Source organism: Mesoplodon mirus (genome assembly GCF_964341445.2).
Source record: "Mesoplodon mirus genome assembly, chromosome: 4".
Taxonomy (NCBI): Eukaryota; Metazoa; Chordata; class Mammalia; order Artiodactyla; family Ziphiidae; genus Mesoplodon; species Mesoplodon mirus.
The window spans coordinates 15,486,900-15,503,612 of record NC_138979.1 but is presented as its reverse complement, the minus strand read 5'-3'; positions in this window follow the sequence as shown (position 1 = coordinate 15,503,612).

Genomic DNA, 16,713 nt, shown 5'->3' with positions numbered 1-16,713 from the left:
CTTGAAATAAACTTTCCAGGAATCTCACATGTTATTTCCAATTATATTTTGTTGGCCAGAACCCAGCCAATGGGCACACACCTAGCTGCAAGGAAAAGAAGGCAAAAATATTTTTCACTGGACCCATTTCCATCTTTAATACAAACTCTGAATGTTGTTACCAAAGAAGGAGGAGAGAAGTGGAACTGTGTGGCAGGTAGAGGGATCTTCCACACTATTTCTTCTTCAGTTCTTGCCATCTAAGTAAACAGAACTATTGTCTACCTAGTGATTAAATCCTAGGGTCATTCTTGATTCCTCCCCACATCTAATCTATCAGCCAGTCTTCTTAGTTTTGTTTCCAAAGTACATCTTGAGCCTATCACCTTCTCTCCCTTTCCTCTGCTATCCCTTTAATATAAGCCATCATCATCTCCTGGGTAGATGTATTATTGCACTGAACTCCCTATTAGGTCTCTTTTTTTTTTTTTTTTTTTTTTTTTTTTTGCTGTACGCGGGCCTCTCACTGTTGTGGCCTCTCCCGCTGTGGAGCACAGGCTCCGGACGCACAGGCCCAGCGGCCATGGCTCACGGGCCCAGCCGCTCCGCGGCATATGGGATCCTCCCAGACCGGGGCACGAACCCGTATCCCCTGCATCGGCAGGCGGACTCTCAACCACTGCGCCACCAGGGAGGCCCTAGGTCTCTTTTCTTCTGGTTTTCATCACCCATTCTCTTTACAGCAACCAGTGTGCCAGTGTGGTTTGCTTTGGTTTTGCCTTTATGTTTTTTTGCTTTTTCTTCAATAAAGCCACATCGGCTTCCTACATAAGAGTTTTCAGTGGCTTCCTATGTACATAGAGTAAAGACTCAGCTTCTTAACAATGGCCTGCATGAGCACCTGCATGTACCATCTCACCCTTTGCTTACCTTTTCCAGCAACAAAAGCTTCATGCATATCAAGTTCTTGCCATTTCAGAACTTTTGTGCCACAACATGCTCCTTCCAGCAGTTTTGAATTTTGTTTGTTGTCTGTGTCTGGAACATAGGCTCTGTAAAGTCAGGAGGAGCTTGTCAGAACTTTTCAGCCATGTTACCCATACCTGGAGCAAGACCTACCTAAGTCCTGGTGGTGTTCAATATTGTTGAATGAACAACTGTGTCTTATTTGTGAGGCTATATGAACATTTTATTTCATATTATGGCTTATACTATATTCTAGATATTCTGAATATTTCATAACAAACATGAATTCCTTTTGAATGTTAAAACGGTTTATTTTAGTGACATTAAATAATTTATAGTGTATAATTTGTAATGTATAATTATTAAGTCTGAAGTTAACTAATTATTAGTTAAATTTACTAATATTTTAGAGCAGCACTTATAATATGTAAGATGTGGGCTAGGAACATCAGGTAATGAACAACTCAGGCACTCGTAACCTCAAGAAGGTTACAATTCAGAAATGGAAACTAAGAAATAAGCAATTTATATTCTAAACCACACTTCAATAAGTACTAACAAAGATACATAAATCAGATGTGAGTTATTACTATATATTGCCCCATCCCCAGCTGGTGCAGGTAGTATACTGTACTGTATAAACATGGCCTCTCATGCAGCTGTTATATAGACAAATTCAAGTTGTTGCTTGGTCTTACAGCAAAAAGTTTCTTCCATTGCTTGTTCTTACAGCAAAAAGTTTCTTCCATACTGATTCACATTTTTATTACTTATTCCAAAAGCAAAACAAAAAGAACAAGAAACAAATAATAAAAAGTACCACTCCCTGAAGCAAGTTTCTGAGTGTACTTGACATTGCTATGCAGGTATTAGGAAAGTTCTTTTTCAGGACTTGGCCTTAGAGATGCTACTTAGCTTACTTCAGAAAAACTGAGCAGTGTACTCTGAGTGTGCTGATTAATCTTCTTTTTTTTTTTTTTTGCGGTACGCGGGCCTCTCACTGCCGTGGCCTCTCCCGCCGCGGAGCACAGGCTCCGGACACACAGGCTCAGCGGCCATGGCTCACGGGCCCAGCCGCTTTGCGGCATGAGGGATCCCCCGGACTGGGGCACGAACCTGCATCCCCTGCATTGGCAGGCAGACTCTCAACCACTGCGCCACCAGGGAAGCCCTTAATCTGCTTTTTTATTGGATAACAGCCTCAGGGAAAGGCACCATTAGAAAATCAAAGCAGAAAAATTTTAACGCCTCCAAAGAGCTCTAGAGACAAGGTGTAAGTGAATTAAAAAAGGAAATAAAAAAAAAGGAAATTAAAAAAGGACTTAGTTTATCTTAAAGAATAAATGCCTCATGACATTGGGAGATGTTCAGTAAGCTGTTTATAAGAACTAAGACTAATATATCAAGCATTGTAAAATATAGTAATGTTATGGTGCTGTTTAAAGTTCAGTTTGATGATTCCTTTATCTTTTATTTTCCTAATTCTTGAAAGGTATTCGTAGTTATAGTTTTATTAATATGAGGCATCCTCAGAATTCTAAATATTAAGCTACTTAATTATTATTATTACTATTATAGATACCATTTATTGTGCAGTGTACTCTGCGAAGATTGAGAGATTTAAATATGTTATTTTTCCTATATTCTTTTAAAGCCTAAACATGGCTGGGTTCATCTTAAGTATTTAATACATATTTGTTTATTTTACTATAATGTTGAGAAAACACTGTATTGGGAATTATAAATAAAATATTACTCTTAACTCTGTCACTTGCTAAATGGAATACCTTGGCTGGTTTTTCATAGACTACATAATTGCTAAGGTTTCCCCTAGCTGTAAATTCTATAGTTTTCTTTCTTTCTCCCCTACCTTCCCTTTCTCTCTTTCTTGTTCTATCTCATTCTTTCTCTCTGTCTTTCTTTATCTTCCTCTTTTTCCCTTCCTTCCTTCCTTTTTGGGTCAATGAACAAACTTTCCCAGTTTTAGGTATAGTCATCAACAAGCATTTGTTGAATGCCTACTGATAAAATACCAGCTGTTGTTCCACTTACTGGAATTCAGCAGTTAAGATAAGAACAGTCAATGAACAACTGAGTCTTTGCATTCTCATGGAGTTCAGAGTTTGTCTTCCTTGAGGGAAGACTCTGCCTGATTCATTCATATTTTCTTCCATGGTGTATAGAAGAGAGCATTTACTCTGTTGATGCTTTAAGGGAAAAGCTAATGAATGTAGAACAGAAAGAAAGAGTGAAATGAACTTTTGACCCCTTCAGGTTTGAAAAGGCAATTCTGTCCTTGATGAAGTGTAATTAAGGAAACACTGGATGGCCTCAGAGAGTTTGAACCAAGGAGACAAAAACGTTGGTAATTAAAGGCATTTCTTTACATGTTCATCTTCCATAGCAGTTTAATTTTCACAGACTATCCACCAGTGTTCCTAAAAACCCTTCACTACTCTGAATTTAGTCCTTTATGATTAGCTGACAGACATTTCAAGCTGTCACAAGAAAGGAACTCTTTCAGGCTGTAGTTCAATTTCAGTAACATCACCATTTATGTGTACTAGTTTTTGTAATTATTTTAATATCTTACTACATTTTGTCTTTATCCTTTTATGAAAAATATGAAAACTGGAAAACACTCCAACTCAGAAGGCAAGAAGTATGACTCATAAGCCTACTCTATTTTAAATAACATTGGAAAATGTTTGAAAAAATTATATTGTAACCATATTCTCACTAGATTTAAGCAAGTATACTATGCATTTGACTGTCAAAACAAAAAAACAAATTTAAGAATGTGTATGGAATGTTGGAATTTCATCATTGATGATTAGGTCTAACAAAAAGAGATAGCTTTTTTATTCTTCAGACTCTAAGAGAAACTTCCTGTATTTGCCTAATATTTGACTGCTATACATGAGACTTTCACACATCATTATCAGAAATGCATTAAGTGTTAAATTGTACCCACAAATGGGGGTGTCTGGTAGCCAGTTGGTGGTGGTATTCCCACTCCTCACCAAAAGCATCCTTCCCCTTCATTTCTCCTTTTCTTTCTCTTTTCTTCTTCTATCACCTTTATTGTTCCTACGTGCATTTTCTCTGCTTCTGCGTTAGGCCTGTTAGTGACACTTAAAGGGACCCGCAAGCATTGCAGACCTCATGATAGAGCTAGAGAAGCTAGAATGGGTTAACTTCTATGAATTTTAAATATTTGGAATTTTTGGCACCTGTGGGCTTTTCCTCTTTCTTAAAAAATAATGTTTCTGAGAGTTTGAGGAGACTTGTTAACCTTAGAAATGCTTGATGGGCACAGCATGACATAGTGGAAAATGTGTATGTGTACGAACACTGGATTAAAAGCTTGGCTGTATCATTCATTAGCTCCATAACCCTGAACTAGTTACTTATATACTTAGAAAGTCAGATTTTTCATTTATAAAATGTGTTTTAAAATATTGATCACTTGCTATTATTGTGAAGATTAGGTATAGACATATATAAAGCATGTGCATATAGTAGACATTCAATAAATGGTGTTATTGTCATGAAGACTAATTACAGTAATTATTTGTTCTAGTATATTGGAGTAAATTACTTTTATATTTAAAACATGGATACAATTTAATGAAAGACACCACATTCACATTAAATTCACATTAAATGTCCACTATAAAATGGACAACCTGGAAGAAATGGACAAACTCTTAGAAAGGTACAATCTCCCAAGACTGAACCAGGAAGAAATAGAAAATATGAACAGACCAATCACAAGTATTGAAATTGACACTGTGATTTAAAAACTCCCAACAAACTAAAGTCCAGGACCAGATGGCTTCACAGGCAAATTCTGTCAAACATTTAGAGAAGAGTTAACACCTATACTTCTGAAACTATTCCCAAAAAATCTGCAGAGGGAGGAACATTCCCAAATTCATTCTGTGAGGCCACCATCATTCTGGTACCAAAGCCAAACAAAGATACCACAAAAAAAAAATTACAGGCTGAGATTATTGATGAATATAGACGAAAAAATCCTCAACAAAATACCAGCAAACCTAATCTAACAATGCATTGAAAGGATAATACACCATGAACACATAGGATTTTTCCCATGGACACAAGGATTTTTCAATATCCACAAATCAATCAGTGTGATACACCACATCAACAAATTGAAGAATAAAAAACATATGATTATATCAATAGATGCAGAAAAAAAGTGTTTGACAAAATTTCATGGCCATTTATGATAAAAACTCCCCAGAAAGTGGGCATAGAGGGAACATACCTCAACATAATAAAGGCCATATATGATAAACCTACAGCTAACATCATACTCAACAGTGAAAAGCTGAAAGCATTTCCTCTAACATCAGGAACAAGACAAGGATGTCCACTCTCACCATTATTCAACATAGTTTTGGAAGTCCTATCTATGGCAGTCAGAGAAGAAAAAGAATTACAAAGAATCAAAATTGGAAAAGAAGTAAAACTGTCACTGTTTGCAGATGACATGACATTATACATAAAAAATTCTAAAGATGCTACCAGAAAACTACTAGAGCTAATCAATGAATTTGTTAAATTAGCAGGATACAAAATTAATACATAGAAATCTGTTGCATTTTTGTACACTAACAATGAAAGATCAGAAAAAGAAATTAAAGAAACAATCTCCTTTACCATTGCATCAAAAAGAATAAAATACCTAGGAATAAACCTACCTAAGGAGGTAAAAAACCTATACATCGAAAACTATAAGATACTAATGAAAGAAATCAAAGATGACAGAAACAGATGGAAAGATATAACATGTTTTTGGATTAGAAGAATCAATATTGTCAAAATAACTATACTTTCCAAGGCAATCTACAGGTTCAATGCAATCCCTATCAAATTACCAATGGAATTTTTCACAGAACTGGAACAAAAAATATTAAAATTTGTATGGAGAAACAAAAGACCCCGAATAGCCAAAGCGATCTTGAGAAAGAAAAACGGAGCTAGAGGAAGCAGGCTCCCTGACTTCAGACTATACTACAAAGCTACATTCATCAAAACAGTATGGTACTGTCACAGAAACAGAAAGAGATCAACGGACCAGGATAGAAAGCCCAGAAATAAACCCAAGCACCTATAGTCAATTTATGACAAATGAGGCAACACTATACAATGGAGAAAAGACAGTCTCTGCAATAAATGGTGCTGGGAAAACTGGACAGCTACATGTAAAAGAATGAAATTAGAACATTCTTTAACACCACACACAAAAATAAACTCAAAGTGGGTTAAATACCTAATGGTAAGAACTGACACTCTAAAAATCTTATAGGAAAACAGAGGCATAACACTCTTTGATATAAATCTCAGGAATATGTTTTTTGATCTGTATCCTAGAGTAGTGGAAATAAAAACAAAAATAAACAAATGGGACCTAAGTAAACTCAAAAGCTTTAGCACCACAAAGGAAACCATAGAAAGACAGCCTACACAATGGGAGAACATACTTGCAAGTGAAGCAACTGACAAGGGATTATTCTCCAAAATCTACAAACAGCTCATGTAGCTCAACATCAAAAAAACAGACAACCCAATCAAAAAATGGGCAGAAGATCTAAATAGATGTTTCTCCAAAAAAGGCAAAAAAGATGCTCAGCATCACTAATTATTAGAGAAATGCAAATCAAAGTACAATGAGATATCACCTCACACCAGTCAAAATGGCCATCATCTAAAAATCTACAAACAATAAATGCTGGAGAAGGTGTGGAGAAAAGGGAGCCCTCCTACCCTGTTGGTGGGAATGTAAATTGGTACAGCCCCTATGGAGAACAGTATCGACATTCCCTAAAAAAAATATAGCTATGATATTATCCAGCAATCCCACTCCTGGGCATATATTCAGAGAAAACCATGGTTTGAAATGATTCATGCACCCCAGTATTCACTGCAGCACTATGTACAATAGCCAATACATGGAAGCAACCTAAATGTCTTACAGATGAATGGGTAAAGAAGATGTGGTACATATATACAGTGGGTTAATACTCAGCCATTAAAAAGAATGAAATAATGCCATTTGCAGCAATGTGGATGGGCCTGGAGATTATCATACTAAGTGAAGTATGTCAGACAGAGAAAGGTACACATCCTATGATATCACTTATATGTGGAATCTAAAATACGACACAAATGAACCTATCTATGAAACAGACTCACAGACTTAGAAAACAAACTTATGTTTACCAAAGGGGAAAGGTGGGGGGGGGCGACAAATAAATTGGGCGTTTGTGATTGACATGTACACACTACTATATTTAAAACAGATAACCAGCAAGGGCCTACTGTATAGCATAGGGAACTGTGCTTAATATTCTGTAATTACCTAAATAAGAAACAAAATTTTAAAAGAACAGATACATGTGTATGTATAAATGAATCACTTCACTATTCAGCTAACACAATGTTGTTAATCAACTACAATGTAAAATATTTTTAAAAATTAAAACAATAAAAATTTACAAAAAAGAAACTCAAGCATAATGCAAAAGAATACCATCAAACCATAAAAGGAAAAACAAAAGGAGTAAACACAGAACTATAGAATCAACTGGAAAAGGTTTAAAATGGCAACAACTACGTACTTATCAATAATTACTTTAAATGTTGGTATGCTAAATGCTCTGATTAAAAGACACAGAGTGGTAGAATGGATAATAAAAGAAGAACGTACAGCATGCTGCCTACAAGAAACTCGCTTTAGGGCAAAGACACACATAGATTGAAAGTGAGAAGATGAAAAAAGTATTTCATGCAAATGGAGATGGTGAGAAAGATGGTTTAGTGATACTTATATCAGATAAAATAGACATTAAAACAACACCTATAAACAAAGACAAGTCCACTATATAATGAAAGAGGAATCAATACAAGAAGAGAACATTACGCTTGTTAACATATATGCACCCAATATAAGAGGACCTAAATATATAAAACAAGTGCTGATCAAAGGGAGAGATTGACAGGAATACAATAATAGTAGGAACCTTTAATGCCCTACTGACACCAATGGACAGATCTTCTAGTCAGAAAACCAATAAGGCAAAAGAGATCCTAAATGACACAGTAGAACAGTTGGACTTAATTGTTATCTACAAGACACTACATCCAAAAAAAATACATTCTTTTCGAGCACGCATAGAACATTCTCTAGTATAGACCACATACTAGGGGACAAAACAAGCCTCAATATATTTAGGATAGAAATTATTTCAAATATCTTTTCTGGTCACAATGGTATGAAACTAGAAATCAGACCCAGAAATAAAAATGAGAAAAAACAATCAAATGGAGACAAAACCACATGCTACTAAAAAACCAGTGGGTCAATGATGAAGTCAAAGAAGAAATCAGAAAATACCTCTAGAAGAACAATGATACACGACCTTACAACATCAATGGAATGCAGCAAAAGCGGTTCTAAGAAGGAAGTTCATAGCAATACAGATATTTCTCAAGAGACAAAAATCTCAAATTACCTAACCTACCACCTAAAGGAATTATGAAAAGAAAAAAACAAAACCCAAAGTAAGCAGGAGGAAGGAAATAAAGATCAAAGAGAAAATAAATAGATATTAAAAAGAAATAGAAAAGATCAATAAAATGAGGAGCTGTTTTTGTGTGTGTGTGTGTGTGTGGTACACAGGCCTCTCACTGTTGTGGCCTCTCCCGTTGCAGAGCGCAGGCTCCAGACGTGCAGGCTCAGTGGCCATGGCTTACGGACCCAGCCGCTCCGTGGCATGTGGGATTTTCCTGGACCAGGGCACGAACTTGTGTCCCCTGCATCAGCAGGCGGGACTCTCAACCACTGTGCCACCAGGGAAGCCCCAGAGCTGGTTTTTTTGAAACAAACAAAATCAACAAACCTCTAGCCAAGCTCACCAAGAGGGAAAGAGAGAGGAACCAAATAAAATAAGAAATTAAAGAGGAGAAATAACAACCAATATCACAGAAATACTAAAAATCATAAGATAATACCATGAACAATTACATGCCAACAAATTGGAGTACCTAGAAGAAACAGAGAAGTTTCTAGAAACATATAGCCTGCCAAAATTGAGTCAAGAAGAAACAATAATTTGAACAGACTGGTCACTAATAGTGAAATAGAATCTGTAATTAAAAAAGAACAAAAAACTCCCCACAAACAAAAGTCCAGAACTGTATGGCTTCACTGGGGAATTCTATCAAACATACAAAGAAGAACTTATAGCTATCTTTCTGAAACTATTTCAAAAACTGAAGCAGAGGGAACACTCCTAAAGTCACCATATGAAGCCACCATCACCCTGATACCAAAACCAGACAAAGACACTACAAAAAAGAAAATTACAGTCCAACATATTTGATGAAGAAGCAAAAATCCTCAACAAAATTTTAGCAAACTTACTCCAACAATACATAAAACGAATTATACACCATGATAAAGTTGGATTCATTCCAGGGTTGCAAGGATGATTCAGCATACATAAATCAATTGATGTGGTACACCACATTAACAAGAAGAGACAAAAACCACATGATCATATGAACAGTTGTCAAAAAAGCATTTGATAACATTCAATATCCATTCAAGATAAAAACTCCCATTGAAGTGGGAACATATTTCAACATAATAAAAGCCATTTATGAAAAACTCACAGCCAACATAATACTCAAGGGTGAAAAGCTGAAAGCCTTCCCACTAAATTCTGGAACAAGACAAGGATGCCCACTGTCACCACTTCTATTCAACACAGTATTGGCATTCTTAGCCACAGCAAGCACACAAGAAATTAAAGGTATCCAAGTTGAGAGGAAAGAGAGAAAATTGTCATTATATGCAGATGACATGGTACTCTGTATAGAAAACCCTAAAGGTTTCACACAAAACTATTAGAACTAATAAATGAATTCAGCAAGGTAGCAGAGCACAAGATTAACATTCAGAAATCATGCATTTCTTTATACTAACAATGAAATATTAGAAAGTAAAAAATATATATACCATTAAAATTGCATCAAAAAAATAAAATACCCAGGAATAAATCTAACAAAGGAGGTTAGAGACCTCTATGATGAGAACTATAAAACATTGATAAAGGTAACAGAAGGTGATTCAAAGAAATGGGAAGATATCTCATGCTCTTTGATTAGAAGTATTAATATTGTTAAAATGGTCATACTACCAAAAGCAGTCTTCAAATTTAATGTGATCTCTGTCAAATTACGTGTGACATTTTTCATAGAACTACAAAAAATAATTCTAAAATTTATATGGAATCACAAAAGACCCATAATTGCCAAAGCAATCCTGGAACAAACCTAGAGGCATTACCCTCCCAGACTTCAATACTACAAAGCTACAGTGATCATAACAGCATTGTATTGGCACAAAAACAGACATATAGATCAATGGAACAGAATAGAGAGCTCAAAAATAAACCCAGACAACTATGGTCCATTAATCTTAAACAAAGGAGACAAAAGTATATGAAGAAAAGACAGTGTCTTCAGCAAGTGCTTTGGGAAAGCTGGACAGCCTCATGTAAATCAATGAAATTAGAACACTCCCTCCCACTATATACAAAAATAAATTTGGGCTTCCCTGGTGGTGCAGTGGTTGAGAGTCCGCCTGCCGATGCAGGGGATACAGGTTCGTGCCCCGGTCCGGGAAGATCCCACATGCCGCGGAGCGGCTGGGCCCGTGAGCCATGGCCGCTGAGCCTGCACGTCCGGAGCCTGTGCTCCACAACGGGAGAGGCCACAACAGTGAGAGGCACGCGTACTGCAAAAAAAAAAAAAAAAAAGAAAGAAAAATAAATTTAAAGTGGTGTATAGACTTCAAAGTAAGACATGACACTGTAAAACTCCTAGAACATAGGCAAAACATTCACTGACATAAATTGTAGCGATATTTTCTTAGATCAAGCTCCCAAGGCAAAAGAAATAAAAGAAAAAATAAATGGGACCTAATCAAACTTAAAAGCTTTTGCACAATTGACATATATACACTACCAAATGTAAAATAGCCAGTGGGAAGCAACTGTGTGGCACAGGGAGATCAGCTCAGTGCTTTGCAACCACCTAGAGGGGTGGGATAAGGAGGGTGGGAGGGAGATGCAAGAGGGAGGGGATATGGGGATATACATATGCATATAGCTGATTCACTTTGTTATACAGCAGAAACTAACAACACTGTAAAGCAATTATACTCCAATAAGGATCATAAAAAAAAAAGCTTTTGCACAGCAAAGGAAGCCATCAACAAAACAAAGAGAAAACCTATGGATTAGTTGAAAATATTTTCAAATGATACAAACAACAGGTGTTAATTTCCAAAATATACAAGCAGCTCATACAGCTTCATATGAAAGAAAGAAACAACCCAATCAAACAATGGGCATAACACCTAAATAGACATTTCTGTAAAGAAGACATACAGATGGCCAACAGGCACATGAAAAGATGCTCAACATTGGTAATTATTAGATAAGTGAAAATCAAAACCATAATGAGGTATTACCTCACACTGGTCAGAATGACTATCATCAAAAAGTCTACAAATAATAAATAATGGAGAGGGTGTGGAGAAAAGGGAACCCTCCTACACTGTTGGTAGGAATGTAAATTGGTGCAACCACTATGGAAAACAGTATGGTGGTTGCTTAAAAACTAAAAATAGAGGTACCATATGATACAGCAATCTCACTCCTGGGCATATATCCAGAAAAGATGAAAACTCCAACTCAGAAAGATACATGCACCCCACTGTTCATAGCACTATTTACAGTAACCAAGACATGGAAGTGACATAAGTGTCCATCAAGAGATGCATGGATAAAGAAGATGTGGTATGTATACTCAATGGAATACTACTTAGCCATGAAAAGGAATAAAATAATGACATTTGCAGCAATATGGATGGACCTATAGAATATCCTGCTAAATGAAGTCAGTCAGAGAAAGGTAATTATGTGATATCACTTATATGTGAATTAAAAAGAACAATATAAGTTAATCTATTTACAAAACAGAAACAGACTCACAGATACAGAAAACAAAATTAGAGTTACCAAAGGGGAAAGGGGAGGTGGGAGGGATAAATTAGGAGTATGGGATTAACAGATATAAACTACTATATGTAAAATATATACACAACAAGGATTTACTGTATAACAGGGAACAATATTCAATATCTTATAATAGACCTATAATGGAAAACAATTTGAAAAAATTATATATAACTGAGTCACTTTGCTATACACCTGAAACTAACACAATATTGTAAATCAAGTATACTTTAATTTTTAAAAAAAACCTTATATTTTTTGAAGCTAAAAGCAAAATTGGCTTTCTTCCCAAATTTTTGTCTTATCCTTAATAAAGTGTTAATCCCTAAATTTTCAACAATGAGAATCTTGGGTATTGGTGACAGATACTAAAATAAGACAGTGAGTAAGTTAATCAAAAAATCTACAAGCAATAAGTGTTGGAAAGGGTGTGGAGAAAAGGGAACCCTCCTACACTGTTGGTGGGAATGAAAATTGATATAGCCACTATGGAGAACAGTGTGGAGGTTCCTTAAAAAACAAAAAATAGAAATACCATATGACCCAGCCATCCCACTCCTGGGTATATATCCAGAGAAAAGCATAATTCAAAAAGATACATGCACCCCAGTGTTCATTGCAGCACTATTTACAATAGCCAGGACATGGAAGCAACCTAAATGTCCATCAACAGGGGAATGGATAAAGAAGATGTGGTACATATATACAATGGAATATTACTCAGCCATAAAAAGAATAAAATAATGCCATTTGCAGCAACATGGTTGGACCAAGAGATTGTCATACTGAGTGAAGTAAGTCAGACACAGAAAGACAAATATATGATATTGCTTATATGTGGAATCTAAAAAAACAAAATGGTACAAATGTACTTATTTACAAAATAGGAGTCATGGATATAGAAAACAAACTAATGGTTACCAAGGGATAAGGTGGGGGAGGGACAAATTGGGAGACTGGGACTGACACATAAACACTACTACATATAAAATAGATAACTAGTAAGGATCTACTATATAGCCCAGGGAACTCTACTCAATACTCTGTAATGGCCTATATGGGAAAAGAATCTTTAAAAAAAAAAAAAAAAGGGTATATGTAAAACTGATTCATTTTTCTGTATAGCAGAAACACAACATTGTGAATCAACTATACTCCAATAAAAATTTTTTAAAAATATTTAAAAACTTTTAAAAATGGAAATATAAAAGAAAAAGTAAGTTAATTGTCAAAGTAGATCTTTATTTAAAAAAAGGTAATGAACAAGATTTATAGATTTTCTTATAACACAGAGATACCAAAATAGTACTAAGTCATGACCATCCTCATTATCTTTAGTGAAACAAGAAAACTCTCAAGAATGAGAGAAATTCAGAGAACTTATACCTGAAAATGAAGCAACAATCAGTGCTGAATGTCTCTTTCTTTTCACTTATCTAACACTGTAAAGGCCTTTAAATAATTCCAGGGAGCACAGAGAGTAGCCATTAAAACTATCAAAAACCAACAGCCAAGAGAAGAACGTGAATCATTTTGTTTCTTTAATATACTTATTGCTTTAATACGTTTCCTTTCTTCCTCCCCAAATCATTTTTTTCCTCCTCTATCCTATATAGTAACTTCTTTTGTCAAAATCTCAAAACTCTTCTTTCCACTCTTTTTATGCTCCCTCATGATTCTTTTCATTTGTAGTCTGTTGATTGTACACTGTAAGATACAAGGACAACTTATGAATGTGCTGAACTTAGTACCAACATTATTAAACAGAAAAAAATATGAGTTCTGAAAAGCAAATCATGGGCATGGAAACTGTTGGGTCTTTTTGTTTTTGGCTGCATTGGGTCTTTGTTGCTGTGCGCAGGCTTTCTCTAGTTGTGGTGAGTGGGGACTACTCTTCGTTGTGGTGCACGGGCTTCTCATTGCGGTGGCTTCTCTTGTTGTGGAACATGGGCTGTAGGCTTGCAGGCTTCAGTAGTTGTGGCGCATGGGCTTAGTTGCCCCATGGCATGTGGGATTTTCCCGGACCCCAACAGGGAAGCCCCCTGTTGGTCTTTTGAAAAGCAATGTGCGTGTAGAATAAAGTTCACATTCTCTGCTAGGGTTTCTGTCATAAAGGTGATGGGTTTAGGTCTTCAATAATGGATAGGATAAGAAATGAAGATGTAATGAGTTGGCTGTACATTTTGGGTAAAGTTAATGACATGAGCAAATAGAGACAGAAAGAATACAGGTTTTAGCGTGCAGAGTAAGTCGTCGACTTTCAAGGCTACTGAAAGAAGAGGTAAAAAGTTGGACAATACTGAGGATAGCTTTGAATGATATTCCCAGGAGGCTGAACCCTAGTGAAGGTTTCTGAGAGGGAAAGAACATAACATCTCCAAGAAATTATTCTGGCAACTGAGTGGATAAGAAGCAACGTAGACAGAAGTGTGGTTTACTAGTAATTATAAAAAAATCCAGGCCCAAGATTGTAAGTGCCTGAAATATGAAATTTTTAAAGTGGGGAACAAAACAGAGATAGAATGGAAACAAGAAGAAATAAAATATATGAGGTCGGAAACACAAAAACTTCTCAAACTAGGGCCTCAGCTAATGGTATTGGTGTTAATAGAAATGGTGAAGTCAGAAGGAGCAGTTTAGGGGGTGAGGAAAGGGAGATAAGAACAGTGTGAGGTGTACTGATGTTGAGATATCAACAGAATAACCGGGTAGGACTTTAGATCTTGGGAGAATTATGGTAAAAAGATGATCTAAACGTATTTTCCTACGTGGTGAACAAGAGTTTCATAGTTAGAGCCAGCGTGGTTTTTTTCTTCACTGTGAAAATCACAGTAACAGTGAGGGTGAGGCAAGAAATAAGTGGGGGTATTGATATCCAACTTAAAAAATTAAGCAAAGAGTTAACATCAAGCTACGAAGTTCTTGACTTAACACTAGAGGTAGAAGGATTTGTGAATACCTTTAACTTAAAACATCTGTATTCCCACATAGGAAAACAATAGACGTTTGGGGTATCCTTAAAACAAGGCCAGCTCAAAATTGGCACTCAATAAATATTTGTTGAGTAAATGCATATCCATGATTTTTTAGGGTCTATTTGTTGATGTAGGGGGAGAAAACGGAATTTCATGGCCCCCTATTTTCTTTCTTTTTTTAATTTTGGTAAAATATACATAATATAAAAGTTACCACTTTATCTTAAATGTACAATTCAGTGGCATTAATTATGGTCACTGTGTTGTGCAATCATCAGTATTTCCATAACATTTTCATCACCCCAAAGAAACTCTGTACTCACCACTTAACTCCCCATTTTCCCCTCGGCAGCCCCTGGTCACCTCTAATCTACCTCCATTTCTATAGATTTACCTATTCTGGACATTTCATATCAATGGAATCATACAACCAAATAAGTTTTTTTAAAATAGTGTTAGGAACACTTAACATGACTCTATCTTCTTAACAAATTTCAAGTGTACAGTACATTATTGTTGACCATAGGAACAACGTTTTACAGCAGATTTCTATAGCTTATTCATCTTATTACTTAACTGAAACTTTACTCCTGTTGGTTAATATCTCCCCATTTCTCCATTCCCCTAGCCCCTGGTAACCACCATCCTAGTCTTTGGTTTTTTGAGTTGGACTGTTTCAGAGAATCATGCAATACTTGTCTTCATGTGTCACATGGCCTACTATTTTCTAAGGAGAGGTAATATGGAAGAAAAAGGGGGGAAGGGAACACTTTAGTTACACTTAAGCTGAGGAGACTTAAATAAGCACTTAATATCTTATATTTTATCTCCAGCTGCTTTAGAATTTACAACATGCCGCCAGATTATGTCATTTTTACAACCTCTCTGTGAGGTTGGGCAGGAATTACTATCTGCATATCAAAGATGAAGTGATGCTCCGAGGTACTGGGCAGCTTGCTGTGAACATATAAGTTACAATTAGGTCTTTTGGTTGAAACTAGAAACAGAAGAAACAGAAGAAAGGAACACACATACACATCACTATCAGCTATTTAGAGGTATTAGTAAATACTTCTTTAAAAGTATGTGGAGTTTAACATTTCTGTCTTCAAGCAAGACACAGTTTTCATGTAAACCTATAAAATACTGCTACATAAAAAAGTATAAATTTACCTAATCAGTAGTTAATTGTACTGTAATAATATTTATGTTATTGAGTTGGGAGTATAACCAGAAGTTCTCTACATCTGAAAATACTAAAATTGTAGTTGATGATGAAGCGAGCTAGACTTTACTAACATTTCAAAAATGTAAATAAATGTCTTCCTAGATCTTATTTTTATGAAGTCCTCCAAATATTGAAAAAAATGATTAGCAGATTGTCACAGAGCAAAAAATCATAAAATAATGGATGCCTTTTGAAATATTACATCATTTTCAAATGGTTGATTAGCATTTGAGGAGAAATTGGACTTGCATATATTTTTCTCACAAAATGTGAAGGAAAGTCTTGGTGAATGTTTTAAAACACCAAAAGGACATGATTGGTCATGGTACCCATATAGTTGAAATTTTAAAAATACAGTGTTTTAAAATGTTTACAGTTGTTGGGACTTCCCTGGTGGTCCAGTGGCTAAGGCTCCATGCTCCCAATTCAGGGAGGCCAGGTTTGATCC